At 39.7% G+C, this 16,673-nt stretch overlaps 1 protein-coding gene and 1 non-coding gene across 2 annotated transcripts in view; one reads left to right on the forward strand and one right to left on the reverse strand.

Moving 5' to 3' along the window:
* CNTNAP2 (contactin associated protein 2) overlaps window positions 1-16,673 on the forward strand; it is a gene marked incomplete at its 5' end in the record, with an annotated part of 1,346,219 nt that overhangs the window by 59,504 nt on the left and 1,270,042 nt on the right. The window lies entirely within an intron of this gene.
* On the reverse strand, window positions 10,435-10,496 carry LOC130016044 (U7 small nuclear RNA). The gene has a single exon (XR_008791205.1). It is a non-coding gene; the product is annotated as a U7 small nuclear RNA (small nuclear RNA).

Genomic DNA, 16,673 nt, shown 5'->3' on the forward strand with positions numbered 1-16,673 from the left:
TCCCCCATGCAGTTCCTGAGCACCAACACATATGGCCCACCCCATATCTGCTCTCCACGCGTAATAAAAACATAAAAACTATGCAGGTAAAGGTTTGGTGATTGAATCTTCGGAGGTTATGCTAGCTCAAAAAAATCTCTCTGCATATTTCCAAAAGCAAAGTGACCTCTTTAAGAACTTTTAGATACCTGTTCACTGAGGAGCTCTTACAGGTCTGAGTGAATCAGCACCAGTTTCCAATGATGTCACAGAACTGTAGTTATTGCTGCCCATCTCCCAGAAATGCAGTTTCTTTTTTTTCCCTATACAAATGCTGCATCTTTTTATTTTTTTCCTTAAATTTTTGTTATTGAAACACCATGAGGTACAATTGTAGACTTACAAATTTTTGTGCTTGGGTTTCAGTTATACAATGATCAAATACCCATCCTTCCAGCAGTGCCCATTCTCCACCACCACCAGGTCCCAATCGCCCTCCCACCCTACTTGCCCTCACCCCCCATCTCACCCTACCACTGTGGCAGGGCATTCCCTTTTGTTATCTCTCTCCTTTTGAGTGCTGTGGTTTGTGAAAGAGATATTGAGTGGCAATCTTGTTCGGACTATAGTCTACTCTCATCATGCATTTCCCATCCTGAAAGGAACCTCCCAACACCCTTTATTTGGTGCTCCCTTCCCTGTCTGAGCTGCCTTTTCCCCTAGGTGTGCGGTTGTCCTCAAAGCCATGGAGTAATCTGCCTGGTACTTATCTTGGCTCTTCTTGGGTGTTCCTATTTTGTTACTTTATGTTACCCAGATGAATGAAATCTTTCTATGTCTATCCCTTTATTTCTGACTCATTTCACTTAGCATGATATTTTCTATGTAGTACCATTTGTATGTAAATTTCATGACTTTATCTTTTCTAACAGCTACGTAGTATTCCACTGTGTAGATGTACCAAAGCTTCTTTAACCAGTCATCTGTTCTTGGGAACTCAGGTTTTTTCCAGATTCTAGTTATTGTAAACAGTGCTGCAATGAACAGACAACTGCAGATGTCGCTTTGCCTATACTTTTTTGCCTCTCCGGGGTATATTCCCAGGAGTAGAATTGCTGGGTCAAATGGGAGCTCAATTTCTAGCTTTTTGAGAATCATCCATATTGTTTTCCAGAAGGGTTGAACCAGTCGGCATTCCCACCAGCAGTGAAGGAGGGTCCCTTTCTCGCCACATCCACACCAGCACCAATTGCATTTGTTCTTTTGGATGTGGGCCATACTCTGTGGTGTGAAATGATATATCATTGTTGTTTTGATCTGCATCTCCCTGATGATTAATGATGTAGAGCATTTTCTCATGTGTCTTTTAGCCATTCGAATTTCATCTTTGCTGAAGGTTCTGTTCATTTTGTCGCCACATTTTCTGATAGGGTTGGATGTTTTCTTCTTGTGGAGTTCAACCAGTACTTTGTATATCCTTGATATCAGCCCCTTGTCAGATGTATATTTGGCGAATATCCTTTCCCATTCTGTGGGCTCTCTTTGTATTTTGGTCACTGTTTCTTTTGAGGTGCAGAAGCTTCTTAGTTTAAGATAGTCCCATTTGTCTATCTCTGTTTTCACTTGCTTAGCCAGGGGCGTGACATCTTTGAAGAAACCTTAGCTTCAATATCATGGAGGGTTTTGCCGACTTTGTCTTCAATGTACCTTTTGGATAATGGTCTGATGTTGAGGTCTTTAATCCATTTTGATATTACTTTTGTACATGGTGTTAGGCAGAGATCTGAGCCCATTTTTTTGCATGTAGCTGTCCAGTTTTGCCAGCACCATTTGTTAAAAAGGCTTTCCTTACTCCACTTCACATTTCTTGTTCCTTTATCACAGATTAGGTGATTATATGTTTGGGGGGAAATGTCAGTATATTCAACTCTGTTCCATTGGTCTGCTGTTCTGCCTTTATTCCAGTACCATGATGTTTTAATTTCATTCCAACATCTTTTCTAGTTTTGGGTCTCCCATTTATTCAACATCTCATTAGGCACAAATTTCTTAGAAATTTAAACCAATCATAGTTTACCCTGCCAGACCTTTGCTTACATTTGATTTTTCAGTTGTTTGGTACCTAGAAAAACTTTCTCAGTAGCACCCACTACAACAGACCACAGGGCCACTGGGACAAATAGTTTTTATCTAGTTTTTCCTCATAACTCTGAAGTTTTGCACTCTTTCTTTCACTTCAATTGATCTAGTTAATCAAAGCTTAAACTCATAATTGTGATTTAGCCGTGGAAATTTTATTCACCTTGCAATCTTCGGAATGTCATCATTTCTGGTCATGGAATGGAACAATTAGAAGCAAGCTTTGGTTCTCTATCAAGACTTTGGCGGGAGTCTAGAAATTTGAAGCGAAATCACATTTTCTATGTGATCATCCAGACATTCAGTCAGATGTTAGGATAGTGAGCTACCATATTCAGTCAATATCATTAGCTTTCTGGAGAACAAATTTGTAAGCTACGAAGAAATGATCAGTTAAATCATACTGCTGTGAAGCAAACCATCGATGAGGGCCAGAGCTCTGGTTTCACTGTGAAAATCTATAATATTTGAAAAAGTCGCCAAACCTCTCCCTGCACTCCAGATTTCTGGGGCAACAAGAGATCTCAGCCAGAAAACCTCCCAATTGCTTATGTGACGTGACACCTCATTGAGCACTGTCGGAAGGAGGAAGAGTGGGGCTGAATCACTTTTTAATTCCCTATATCTTAATTTCTCTACAATGTTCTGTCTTCCTCATTAGGTGCAAAATGAGGCACACCAATGAATGAAGCGATGCTATAGAACTGTTACTCGGCCTTGCAGCCGCTCTTCGGGGCTTGGACTTGAGCCTGGCACCCAGTGTCCTAAATTTATTTATGCTATTGTTAAAGCATCACTCTATTTTCCATCCTGGCCCAACGATCTGTGGACACAAGATAGTTAGAATATTCATTGGTTAAAGTTAATTGATACAAGAAGCTAATGCTGAACAGCAGTGTATAAATATTTCAGGTACTTTACTTAAAGTTCTTAAAGGGCTGGAGTGATGGCACAGCAGGTAGGGCGTTTGCCTTGCATGCGGCCGACCTGGATTCGATTCCTCTGTCCCTCTCAGAGAGCCCAGCAAGCTACTGAGAGTATCTCGCCCACACAGCAGATCCTGGCAAGCTCCCTGGGGCATATTCAATATGCCCAAAACACTAACAACAGGTCTCACAATGGAGATGTTACTGGTGCCTGTTCGAGCAAATTGATGAACAAGGAGAGGACAGTGCTACAGTGGTACAGTGCTATTTATGTTAACTCAGCCTCAAAATTCTGTAAAGTAGGGGGTATGGTTCCACCAGCAGGTCAATCTGTACCTGTGGGGCGAGTGCATCAGCAGCCTGATGGCACCGTCAGACTTTCAGATACTCCAAAATTTCTGCTGTGCCTTTGGCCAGACCCCAAAAACTTGGCAAAGTTTACCAAGAAAGTAAATGGCCAAAAGTTAGGTATGTGGGAGACATACCCACAAACCACCTCTGGCTCAGCTATATAATTGGAGGCAAGGCCTCTTTGGTTCCTGATTGAACTGCTTAAGAGCCATGATCCCAGAGACTTAGAAATGAATCTCGGAACCCAAAGGCTTTTGGGAGAAATGCGTCCTGTTCCTGCAGTAGGTTACTGGTGCTGGGCCACTCCAGGTGGGAATAGGTTTCATGCCTTGACCTGTTCTCCCTGGCAGCCCAGTGACCACCATCCTCCAGAGGCCACAGGACAGGCAGGTTTGGGTCTGCAGTGATGAGACACACGGGGCCTCACCAGATGGGGGTGGAACTGGACCTTTCCTCCCCATCCCAATGAGACCCCGAGTTGCTGCCTACAAATGGCCTCTCTGGCTCCTTATCAAGCAGATTAATGGCCATGATCCTGAGACTCAGAAACAAATCTCAAAACCCAGCGTCTTTTGGCAGAAATGCACCTGGATCACATACAAGGTGCCCAGTGCCTCAGAGCACATTGGAAAGCCAGGTATGAGCTGGCGGTGATGGGGCAACTACAGTCTCATGGGAAGGGGGACAGTACCAGCTCATCCTTCACACCCTACCGAGGTCATGAGTTGCCCCCCACGTACAGCTCTCCAGCATGGCCATGGCTCCAGAGGCAAAAGGACTTAGTCCAGAGCCCGACAGCTTGCGGTAGAAAAGTGAATGGTCCATGCATTAAACTACGGTGCCATGCCTCCCCGGGAGGGAAAGGGTGTTGCTCCCTTCTGCCTCCCCCCCCACCCCCAGCAGCAAGGTGGCTGCCGCCTCAAAGCTTATAGGAAAGCCAGGTATGAGTCAGCGTTGATGGGACAACTGCAGTCTCATGGGAAGTGGGGTGGCACCGGCTCATCCTTCACACCCTACCGAGGTCACAAGTTGCCCTCTACGAGTGGCTCTCCAGCACAGCCATAACACCAGACGCACAGAAACCAATCTCGTAATTATCTGGCTCTTTGCAGAAATCCAAAATTGTGGCCGCATGACATTATATGATTCTCATAACCAGCTATAGAAAACAAAGAATTTCACAATGCCTTTTCAGCAATTCTGATTGTTGTGGGGGGAAATTCTAAACAATAATGGTGCATCTTTTGTTGAAATAATGAATGTAATCAATGTAGAGAAGAGTTAAGTAGAAATCATCTGCTTCACAGGCATTGGGAAGCGTGAGAGGGGACAGATATTGGGGTTCTTGGTGGTGAAAAATGAGTACTGGTGAAGGGAAAGGTGTTTGATCATTGTATGCCCGAGACTTAAATCTGAAAGCCTTGTAACTTTTCCCACAGTAATTCAATAAATAAATATAAATATAAGAAGAAAATAAATAAATAAATAAAATTATGAAAGGAAAAGGAAGGTGGAGTTCATGACCAATTCAATCAGCTAATCAGTGGCTGAATATATAGCAGTACTGCTACATGCATAAAACAACAACAAAAAAACAAAACAAAACAAAATTCTGTAAAGCAGGCTATGTTACTATGTCCTTTACTTCTAATGGAGAAACTGATGCTGAAAATTCCCTAGCATTCTGCATTTTTCTTTTTTAAATTTTTTTATTCATTTCTTGATTTGAGAGGTCACACCCAGCCATGCTGAGTGCTTAGTCCTGGCTCTTTGCTCAAAGATCACTACTAGGAAGGCTTTGGTGAGAGAACCAGAGACAGCTGCATGCAAGGCAAATGCCTGAATTTTTGGTTAAGTAGTGAGTAACCCGCTGGAGCGATAGCACAGCGGTAAGGTGTTTGCCTTGCATGCAGCCAACATGGCCGACTTGAGTTCGATTCCTCCGCCCCTTTCGGAGAGCCCGGCAAGCTACCGAGAGTATTCGATATGCCAGACACAGTAACAACAAAGTCTCCAATGGAGACGTTACTGGGCCCTCTCGAATTTTTGGTTGAACCTATAAAAAATGGTCCTGCAAAGCCGATCAAAACCTTGATGATTTTAATTAATTCTGTATGTAAGTTTTACAAGCACTGTGAGTCAGGTTTTTTAAAAAAAATTTCTCCCTTCTGGGTGATTCAGATTCATAAGAGAGATAAAAGAAAAGTGATGCATATTTGGTAATGACAAGAGCACCATTGTCGGATTAGGCTAAATATTGGCCCAAAGGGGAGGCAAGCAGGGTATATATTAGCTGAATGCTATCAGTTCTTTCATTTTATATGTTCAAGGTCACACAGTCATTTCCACAGGCCCCAGGAAATTTTGCTCAGAATGTTTTCATTTACTGGCAAAACTAATTTGTTCCCATGTTTCTGAAATTTAAAAAAAAATTAATCATACAAATTATGCTTGTCTAAAAGTTGTCAAATCACTGAAAGTGTAAGCAGCCTACAAATTTGTCATTATGATCGTTTTGTTAAATTCTCCTTCGAGAAGCTTCTGTATGATAATTTAATTTTTTTCTGAAATTATTAGTATGGACATTCTGTGATATTTAAGATATAATATTTTACTCCTCTTGCTTATTTTGAAACTCTACAGATGACAGCTGTAGCTGTCCAAAGTAGTCAATCATGGAAATGCTTTAATACAAAATTGAAGTTTTAAAAATGCCTCTGGGATTGTTCAGTTTTTTAACTTCCTAAGAAGAAAAAGTGAAATTTCTTCCATTCTTAAACAGGATGGAAAACCCCAATTGAATGTAGGACTATAATTCTTTGAGGACTTGACAAAATCACCAGGAGAAAGGGAGGCTGAAACTCTGGGGATTGAAATATGCACAGAGAGAAGTGTGCGGTTATTTTAAGTCCAGAGACGCACTTGAGTTTCACAAGGGCAGGAACATATAGAGCCAGGTTAGGTCAGTGGGCTGGGAACCGGAGCTCTAGACATGCCTGGAGCTTGGTGGAATGTTCTCAGCGCTTTCCATTCAACTCCGTAGTTCTTGGGTCAAGAGAAAGCTGCCCTCACTGTAATTTTCTAATAAATTTTCTAGCCCAGCTGCCATTTCATCCCCCTCGAATGAAGACATGTGCTTGCTTCTGGGCCTACATTAAAAGAAACTCAGGCACTGACATTTTAAGTTCTTAGCTGACCTACTATAAATAGCACTTGTAAGAGCATTATATCTGTCATGCCTTGGGAGTGCATAAATTGTTCAGATTGACCTCAACTGTAAAGAATGTCAGACGTGGAAAGTTGAAAATAGAATGTGTAGGTCCTCTATCAAAATGTGTCCTATTTCCAAATTTACTTCCTCTCTTAATGAACTTCAACATTTTCAAAAAATGTATGTGAATGTGTGGGTATCGTCTATCCTTACACTTTCTGATTTCAAAATGATCCCCTGCTTGAGGCTACAGAATTCTCCAACTTCACTGATGAGTTTCATAACTCACACTTTCATTTTAAAAAGAAAATGCCAGAGCTCCTCAAGCTCTATGTTTGGAAGAAAAATGCAACGTATAAATCATTCAAAAGAATATCCAGTAAAAAATCCGAAATTCTAAGTTGCCTTTTTGATCATAAAAAAATAATTCACATTCTAGTACACTCACTAAAATCTATGTTTTCCTGCTATAAGTTTGCAGCACTATATAAGTAGAATACAGTATCAATAGCACAGCAAGGAGGGTGTTTGTCTGGCATGCACTCAACCCAGTCGGCCTGAGTTTGATTCCTCTGCCCCTCTCAGAGAGCCCAGCAAGCTACTGAGAGTATCTTGCCTGCATGGCAAAGCCTGGCAAGCTACCCGTGATATATTTGATATGCCAAACACAGTAACAAGTCTCACAATGTTACTGGACCAACTCAAGCAAATTGATGAACAACAGGAGGACGGTGACAGTGACAGTCAAATGGCCAAATGAAAATGAAAATCCTGGAACTTCCTGATGGGAAATATAATCCAGTGAGCATTGGATTCTTTCAGGAATTTGTCAAATAATTCACATTATAGAGGAAAATTCTCCATTGCTCTTGGGTTCTGTAGCCAAGTCTAAGAACTAGACAAGTAATAAAGGTTAACAGGAGAAATGAACAGGTTTTGTTTGCTATTTTCTTGTGTACATCTTCAAAAGAAAAAGAAAAAAGAAAAAATGGTCCAAAGGCACTATTAAGTTCCCAAAGCTTATACGCATTTAAAAATAAAAAAATAAAACAGGAATAATAAATCATTGTGTAGGACAATACAAAGGAACTTGTGCATTGCAGTGTGGCAGAGTGACTAGGTAATATTTAGTAGAAAGTCATAGAAGATGATTATTTAAGATTTTTTTGAATAGTTCCTATTAGTTTGATATCAACTGAACCTCTTTTGTGGTAGGATGTTCACTGTTTTTGAGTACAGAAAAACATCACTTCTTTTCCCTGGAAATTTTTTCTTGGAAATTGTTTAAAGAGATGGGTGCAATGTAAATAGTCGGTTCTTATTACTCACAGTTCTGTTCTCTCAGATTGCCATAAACACTGAATTGGCAAATATTGAAACATGTTCTCAGGGAAACACAGAGTTAGGTCCGTGAACCTTTGATTTCTGTATTTTTGTCACTCAGTACATAAACTTCTTTTCTTGGTGTTTCTGTTTAAAGGCAACTAATCCAGTGTGTATTATTAATTCACTGATACTTAACTCCTGGTCATCAATATTCTAACTCTTGTTTGAACGCAGTGTATCTAATACTAATATTTTCTGTGTAAGACAAATCACACCTTTCTTGTGCTTGAGAATACTGGACAGCACTTCAACATGATTCCTGGGAAAGAGGAATCTGGAACATTGACATAATCTGTAAGGTTAGCAAAAGAGATACGTACTAAATATGTCATTAAAACTACCTCATAGTAGTATGGTCTCTATAAGGAAGGGGCAGAATATAGCTTATCGGACTGCTGCGGGTAATGTGAGTGACTCAGAATGTTGTTCCTTTGCACACATCCGTGAACCTGACTGTGCTTTACTAATTAACTATAATAAAGAGGTAAATTTGCAAGTACAGAATCCGTGAAGAAGTAAGGACTGAAGGCACCTGTTAATTGGCAATACTTTCAAATACGTATTTCTTAAAATCAACTTTTTGTCAAGCTCTCAGCAAGTGAAGCTCACATATATTTCATTGCATTTATTCCTTTCCATCCTATGTTTAAAGTAACGTCACAGTAATGTTAGAGTATTCAAAACTTCCATAAATGAGAATAGTCATTTGATTATATTGTATTAAATGGTTTTAATTTCATTATTTACATAGGTTATAGTATCATGGAATGGTCTATATTTGAGTACCCCTGACATTTGGGGGAAAAGGTATTCGGCTACACCCTCTGTGCTCAGAAACTGCTCCTGTTTTATGGTCAGGAATGATTTTGGTGGTGCTCAGGAATCAGAGAAAGTGCTCAGGATCACACTATGTGAAAGGCAAAGTCTGTTATCACCCAGCCCCTACCTGCATTGACCTTTTCTTTTTTTTTTTTTAATCATTTACGATTTAGCACAAACAACTTGTTTTCTAAATAACTTACCTTTGAGCAAGTACATTTTCTGCCAACATGAGCTGCATTAGTACATAGGTAAATAAATATTAGTGAAAATATTCTTGATCTCCCATAGTTAATATCATTTGTTTAGTCCTCTGTTGGGCTGTCCAGTTTAAAGAAATGTGTGCCATATGAAACACTTTAGGGTGGGATGTATTAGCTGACAGTCTCTGCTTAATACAACCCCAAATCAGCTTTTTAACATTTGCACCTAAGAGCACAATAGCACTGTAGCACTGTCCTCCCATTATTCATCAATTTGCTCGAGCGGGCCCAGTAACATCTTCATTGTGAGACTTCTTGTTACTGTGTTTGGCATATCGAATACGTCACGGGGAGCTTGCCCAGCTTTGCCGTGCAGGTGAGATACTCTAAGTAGCTTGCCAGACTCTCTGAGAGGAGTGGGGAAATCGAACTCAGGTTGGCCAAGTTGGCCACATGCAAAGCAAACACCGTACCACTGTGCTATCATGAGAGACTTCATTAAAATGTTGAATTTCTGACCTTTATCAGAAAAGTGTTTGAAAAATGTCAGAAACACTGTAGCTCTGGTTTGCTAAAGGCAGATAGAAACTACCTTCCTACACCTGTGAGATAACCCACATATCCCTCACAGCTTCCTACCAACAAGTCCATGGGTCTTAGACATTTATTTAGTGTCTTTTCTTTTTGAGTTTTCCAGTGTGTGTGTTGGGGAGGTATTGTTCCTACTTCTCATTTCTTAATAAAAAGCAAGAAAATAAAAAATAAGACCCTCATGGTTTTCAACGAGACAGCATCCTTGATTTACAGAAGCTGTGTGTCCCTTTGGTGCATCAAAGTTGTGGCTTCTAATTTCAGGCACCTCCAATTATTTTAGCCCTGTCAGGACTGGTTCTCCACTCAAGTAGGATGAGTATTGCTCGTTTATGGAAATGAATTAATTCAGCCTGCCCTCCAGGACTGCAGTGAGCATGTGGGTGTCAGAAAGTAATGGACAGGCCCCAAGTTCACAATGAATCAGATTTCCTCCAGTGCCCAAGGCACTGAGGTGTATTGAAGCCCAAGCCACAGGGTACCACTTATTTTCTTACCAGACAGCATCCAGCTACTCTAGTGGAGAAAAGGTGGTGCATTATGGCACAACACATGTACTTGCCCTGTTTTATTAATCCTATTTTATAGTTAAGGAAAAGAGTCAGTCAGTGGTATATGGATCCAAGCCAAACTAAAGTGAAGCTATAATGTGCAATGCCCATAAGCTCAGAACACTGGCTGTTTAGTGGCCAAGCTCTTGCAAGTATGCCTGAATCTTTTGACCCAAGTCATTTGGCTTTTAGGGTCGCACAGAAAGCAAAGGATAGTCTTGAACGGATCATCTCATGTACTCCAGGAAACATTTTTTGGGGGGTTGGTGTGGGGCGGCAGGGGCTTTTCTCTAGCAAACAGAAAACCTACTAGACAAATTCTGAAAGAGTTGTGACACTATAGAAATCTTTGTAGTTAGAGAATATATTCTTTCAAGCACTATAGCACTGTCGTCCCATTGTTCATTGATTTGCTCAAGCGGACACCAGTAACTTCTCCATTGTGAGACTTGTTGTCACTGTTTTGGGCATATTGAATAATACGTCACAGGGAGCTTGCCAGGCTCTGCTGTGTGGGCGGGATACTCTCGGTAGCTTGCCGGGCTCTCCGAGAGGGGCGGAGGAATCAAACCCAGGTCAGCCTCGTGCAAGGCAAATGCCCTACCTGCTATACTATACAAATTTTTGTATTTTTAGTTTACCATTATTATTATTATTATTATTATTATTTTGCTTTTTGGGTCACACCGAGCGATGCACAGGAGTTACTCCTGGTTCATGCACTCAAGAATTACTCCTGTCGGTGCTCGGGGGACCATATGGGATGCTGGTAATCAAACCCGGGTTGGCCACATGCAAGACTAACACCCTACCCGCTGTGCTATTGCTCCAGCCCCAGTTTAACATTATTTTTAAGGTAATAGTCTTAGATATAGAAAATTATAATATGGGGTAAGTAAAGAAGTGGGGGAAAATTACATATGTAGGCCTTACCTCTTTCACATACACTCCAAAAGATATTAGCACAAAATTTCTTTAAAAGTTATTAATAACAATTAATAAAAGTTATTAATAACAAGTATGATTATCTATATAACATAACAACTAATAACATATGATTATCTATATAACATAACAACTAATGATTATCATAATGATATCCAAGTAGTACTGTCCTCCCATTGTTCATTGATTTGCTCAAGCGCGCCCAGTAACATCACCATCGTGAGACTTGTTGTATATATAGATATATATATATATATATATATATATATAAATTTCCCTCTATGCTTTGCTGCCTAGTGTCTGAACCCCAATCAAATGTGATGCAGCAATTATGGAAAATGGGTAGGAAGCGTCTTATGATGTGTCCAGAACATGGCCTGGAGTGTGGCGGTAGTTGGGTAGTGGAGGTCAGCTGCCAGGACTGGGTCCCCTAGGGAGGGGAGGGCTCTCACCCACCCCACTCTGGGGAACCTTGAGTGAAAACAGCCTGGCACAGAGTCCCTTATTTACATAGGTTAAAACCATATAGCAATCACAAATTAACTCTTACGGATGTATTTTTTGATCACACCATTTCCTTTTCTTAAAGTTTTGTTGGAACAAGTAATATAAAGTAAATTTGTTATGGTGCTAAGAGGACAGGCTGAGATTGGGAGGGAAACTGGGGATGTTCATGGAGGGAAGGTCACACTGATGGTGTGGGACCACTAAATGATTGAACCAACTATATAATGAACAACTTTGTAAATCATGGTGTTTTCCATGGAACAAGAAAATGTCATTTTAAAAGCATTTAAAAGTAATACATAAGGTGTGAATTCCAGTGGAATAGTACAGGATGCATGTTGCAGGATGCATGCTGCAGGATGCATGCTGAAAACTGATTTGATCTTATGCACCAGATGTCGTTCCCTGAGTACCCCCAGGGGTCTATCCTAAACACAGTCTAGGAATAACTCCTGAGCATTATCAGATGTAGATCCAAGCCCTGCTCTTCCAAATCTTTTTATTTTTTTTAGGTCATCTGATTCAAGTAAGTGAGTTCAAATATTTAGTATATGCCAAAGAGGATTTTTTGATATATGTTTAGCGTAGCTTCATTTAACTTAAAGGTTTTTGTTTGTTTGTTTGTTTGTTTGTTTGTTTTGCTTTTTGGGTCACACCCAGCGATGCACAAGGGTTACCCCTGGCTCTGCACTCAGGAATTACTCCTGGCAGTGCTCAGGGGACCATATGGGATGCTGGGAATCGAACCTGGGTCGGCCGTGTGCAAGGCAAACGCCTTACCCGCTGTGCTATCGTTTCAACCCCTTAACTTAAAGTTTTGATGCTTTCATTGGTATTGGATTTGTCATACCACTGGAGAAAAAAAATGTATAAGTATCCATCTGGAAAGCTCCAGTCATTGCAGAAGATTTAGTTACTTTTAAATTCTGGGATGTACAGTGCCCATATCAGACAGCATCACAATTTTTAATGGCCTTTGTTATCTTCTGGATTCTAGCTTGTTTTAGCCTTTGTCAAGTCTATTAGTCATCTGCCTTGAGGAAGCCTTGCTTTCTCAGACTCTGTGAACTCTTTCTATCTCTCCTGACTTCCTGCATCAGCACCAGCACCATCTTTTCAAGATGCTAATCTGAACAAGCACTTACTGCCCCCAGATGCCATCTGACACACTCAGACCCAGAGCTCCCATCATCATAGGTTCTTGCATGACTACATCTGATTCTTTAATGACCCCTGAACGTTATCCATTAAAATCACTCAAACTTAAGCTCTGTTCAAATTCTGTTCAAATGCTGCTCTCTCTTGTGTGTGGATTGAGCCTTCTAGTTTTTATTTATTATTTATTTATAGTCTCATTCATTTCACCGGCGTATGCCTTTGCTAAGTGGCCTCACATGCTCGGCACAGTGCTATGAGTGTCGGCATCATTTCTGTGAATCTTGCTAACATTAGAGATCTGTCATGGTTCTGGAAATCTCCTTTAAAGAGAATTTAACTTTTGCTATGAATTCTAGTATTTTTCCCTTGGCCAACCCCCCACCCTCTTGGTCTCTCCCCACCTCTCTCTTCCCTGTCTCCCCTCCCCCAAAAGTATAGCAATTAAGGAACTTCCATTGTATGTGGCTGACCACAGTTTGATCCCTAGAAACGTACACATATCCTCAAATTTCTCCAAGAGTGACCCATGCACACAGAGCCAAGAATATGCTATGAAACCTTCAGCATAGCTGGTCTGACCCCCAAACCAAAGCAGACATGATAAAATTTCAAAGCGTGTAAATAGAAAGTTTGAAATATGGTAAAGCCAATATCTTTGGCAAGCACTCTACTGCGATACTTTATCTGCATAGTATGTCAGTCACAGTGGCCGAATATCCAGGTGGGGCATGCCACATCCTGGGGTATTGATGAAAGGTAGACACAGGTCAGTCAGGTAGAGGGAGAAAGAGAAGATGTGCCCTGAGATAGTTTAAGTAGGGACATCAGACCACTACTTCACAGAGCAGGGACTGTCTCTAGTTAGCATTTGACCCTGGCAGCTTGGGCAGGCGAACAGTCCCGGAAGTGAGTACTCTTGGGTAGGTGATCTCCAGCTGCTATCTTGGTTTAGCCTTTGTCAAGTCTGTTCATCATCTTCTTTGGGGAAGCCTTGCTTTCTATCTACTCTTAGGTAGGTTGGTTTGAGAAGTAGTTCTTGTAGGTCAGCAGGACAGATATATCACATTGATGCCTCATCCCAAGGGAGAAGAAGGAAGCAGTCCATGCAACTTCAACAAGTAGCCAGGGTGAGGAGACCCTCACACTACCCCATAAATGTCAGTCTCCTTTGCTATTATGGATAATTTCTCTTTTCCCCAGTGTCACCGAAATCACCCAAAAGTGCCCCAAAGCAATTATCTAAATCTAATTACTATCCTTTAACCTACTTAGCATTGAAATTTGGCCACAACCCTGGCAGATGTATTTTAACATAAAAGTAGCAGTAAATTTATGGAATAGTGATAAACTGTATCTGAGAAGAAAAAAATGGTGACTGATGTATATCAAAATATATTCTGAGTGGTGCTTAATATCTGTTGTTCCCTTTGCTCATCTGTGGAATATTTACTTAGGGTTTATAATTGTAGATCAACTTTTTCCCAGCAGAAAAATAAAATGTATCTGGGCAGACGCTGGAGCTATTTTCATTAAACAGCAATATTATAACAGAGAAGGCAAGTCTAATTTGTTTGACTTTTCGATTTGCAAAAATAAATAACAATACCTTCCACATGGATTTCCTACAAATAGGTTTTATGCTAATTTTCATAAATTGCTTATTATCTCTCCACTATCAGATATATTAGAGTTATAACCCTTCTCAAAATGGATCATTGATTCTTCAATGACCTTTGTGTGTGTGTGTGTGGTATATATTGCCATTTTTGAGGGAAGATGGAGTCCTTAAATTTTTTATTATTATCTTTTTATGTTGAATAATATATTTCAAAATTAAGATTTCACTGTTTTGTTCAAGAGGGTCAATTATGCATAACCAAGAATTATTCATCCTATACTATTTTTTGTAAAATAAACCAACAATTAAAAACATATAGTAAGCCTATTTCACTTCTTTGTAAAATATTATAGAATACCAATATATATTTCTCTCATGTTAATATAAATTGCTTTATAAGTACGGTATTTAGAGTTGATGAATTTTAGCACCAGAGAGATAAATACAGGAGTTCTGGCACATGCTTTGCGAGCAACTGACCCTGGTTTGATCCCCAGCACTGCATATGGTCCCCTGAGCACTGCATAGGAAGTAACTCATGACATTTAACCATAGAGTAAGTAGGAAGACCTGAGTACAAACAAGGTGTGGCCCCCAAATAAACAAGCAACAACCAAAAAATCTTTCATTTTATTACCAATTTTAGGTGTTTCTATTAAACTTTTCACTTACTGAAAATTTGTTTTTTTAAAATTTAAATATATACTAGGATGGAATGTTTTAGACTTTATAAACAAATAGCTCCAGTCTGAGCGAAATAAAGGCATTTCATGTTTTAAACTGTTGACAAGAGAAACTCAAAGCTGAACCATGCATATGATTAAGTCGTATATGAACTATATTGTACTAGTTATGGTTTTGAAGAAAAATGTAAACAGTAGCATTCATTTTTTACTTGTCTGAAGACCTGCAAGATTTGTTTTTTTATCATTCTCAGAGCATTTTATCATAAGAAATACGAACTAAAATCATCCAGAACTTGCACTTTAGGCAAACGACTATCCTCTGGAGAAACCAGCCCCACAACTCACTTAAACAAGAAGGATTATGCTTGACTGTTTTGTATGGCCTTGACAAGGAGGTTCCCATAAACCACATAGTCCCAGAAAGTGAGGTTTATGTAGAACATGTAAACATTCCCAACTCTAAACTAATTAGAAATAGCTGTTGGTTGAAGGGAATTAGCCTATCATGAAGAAAGGAATGGGACAAAACAGAGCGTGAAGGAATCCAGATTTATCACCATTATTATACAGAAAGATGATGTTAGTATGTGAATTGCTGGGGGAAAGTCTGGGCTAAAATAAATAAAGGTTAAGAACAAAACACACGAGAAGATATTGAAAGAAAAGCAGCCATCTAAAAGTCATTGAAATGAAGATAATTAAGAGAGTTCTTATGCAGATAATGCAATAAAATCATATTTGCTTGATGACACACAATAGCATCAATAACATCAGTCATTTGAACTGAAAACAGTGAAATATGTGATGAGAAAACAATTGATCTTGGTTTTTATGTGTCCAGTCTCTTTGCCTGAAAATTTTTTTGTTATAGCAAGATAAGGATTACATGATTAGGATTATATGCTATGCAAAATAGCTCTTCTGCTTAGATGTTTATTTTCAGAAAGATCTTTCCACTTCTTTGTGGAGGATAGATTTAAGGGAAATTACACTCGATAATGGGAATTATCCATTCATGGTATTAATATAACAGAATGATGGTAGCACATAATAACACATGTAAACAGTGAACTATGCATTTACAAAACATAAAAGTGTACCATTTTGATATATTTGAAAGTGACTAAAAGTAGTTTATTGTGAAATGGAGGAGTTAAAAGAAATTCTAAGTTTCTGTCTTGAGTAACTGGGTAATAACCCCAAGAATCATGGGCTGAATTTGTAAGGTTAGACATGTCTGCTGAAGGCAGCGGTGATAGTGTAGAGGGGTGTGTACTTCAACCTGGGTTCAATCCCAGATACAGGTTATAGTCACCCAGTCCCATCAGAAGTGATCCCTGAGCACAGACACACAGTCAACCCTGAGCACTGCTGGGTGTGGCCAAAAATAAAAAAAAAAAATGAACCCCCTGTCAAAGCTTCAAAGGAATTAGTGTTCCAGGAAACTGAATATTAAAGTACACATTTTATGGAGAAATGAAAGTAAGTTCCCTTAATTGCTGATGCTTTAATAATATTGCTGTCCTCCCATGAGTAGTTAATCACTTAGGGGAAAGAAACACATTTTTTTAGGAGAAATTTCTTTTGTTGTTTTTCTTTTGAA

The sequence above is a fragment of the Sorex fumeus genome, unplaced genomic scaffold, assembly GCF_029834395.1.
Source record: "Sorex fumeus unplaced genomic scaffold, SorFum_2.1 ptg000143l, whole genome shotgun sequence".
NCBI lineage: Eukaryota > Metazoa > Chordata > Mammalia > Eulipotyphla > Soricidae > Sorex > Sorex fumeus.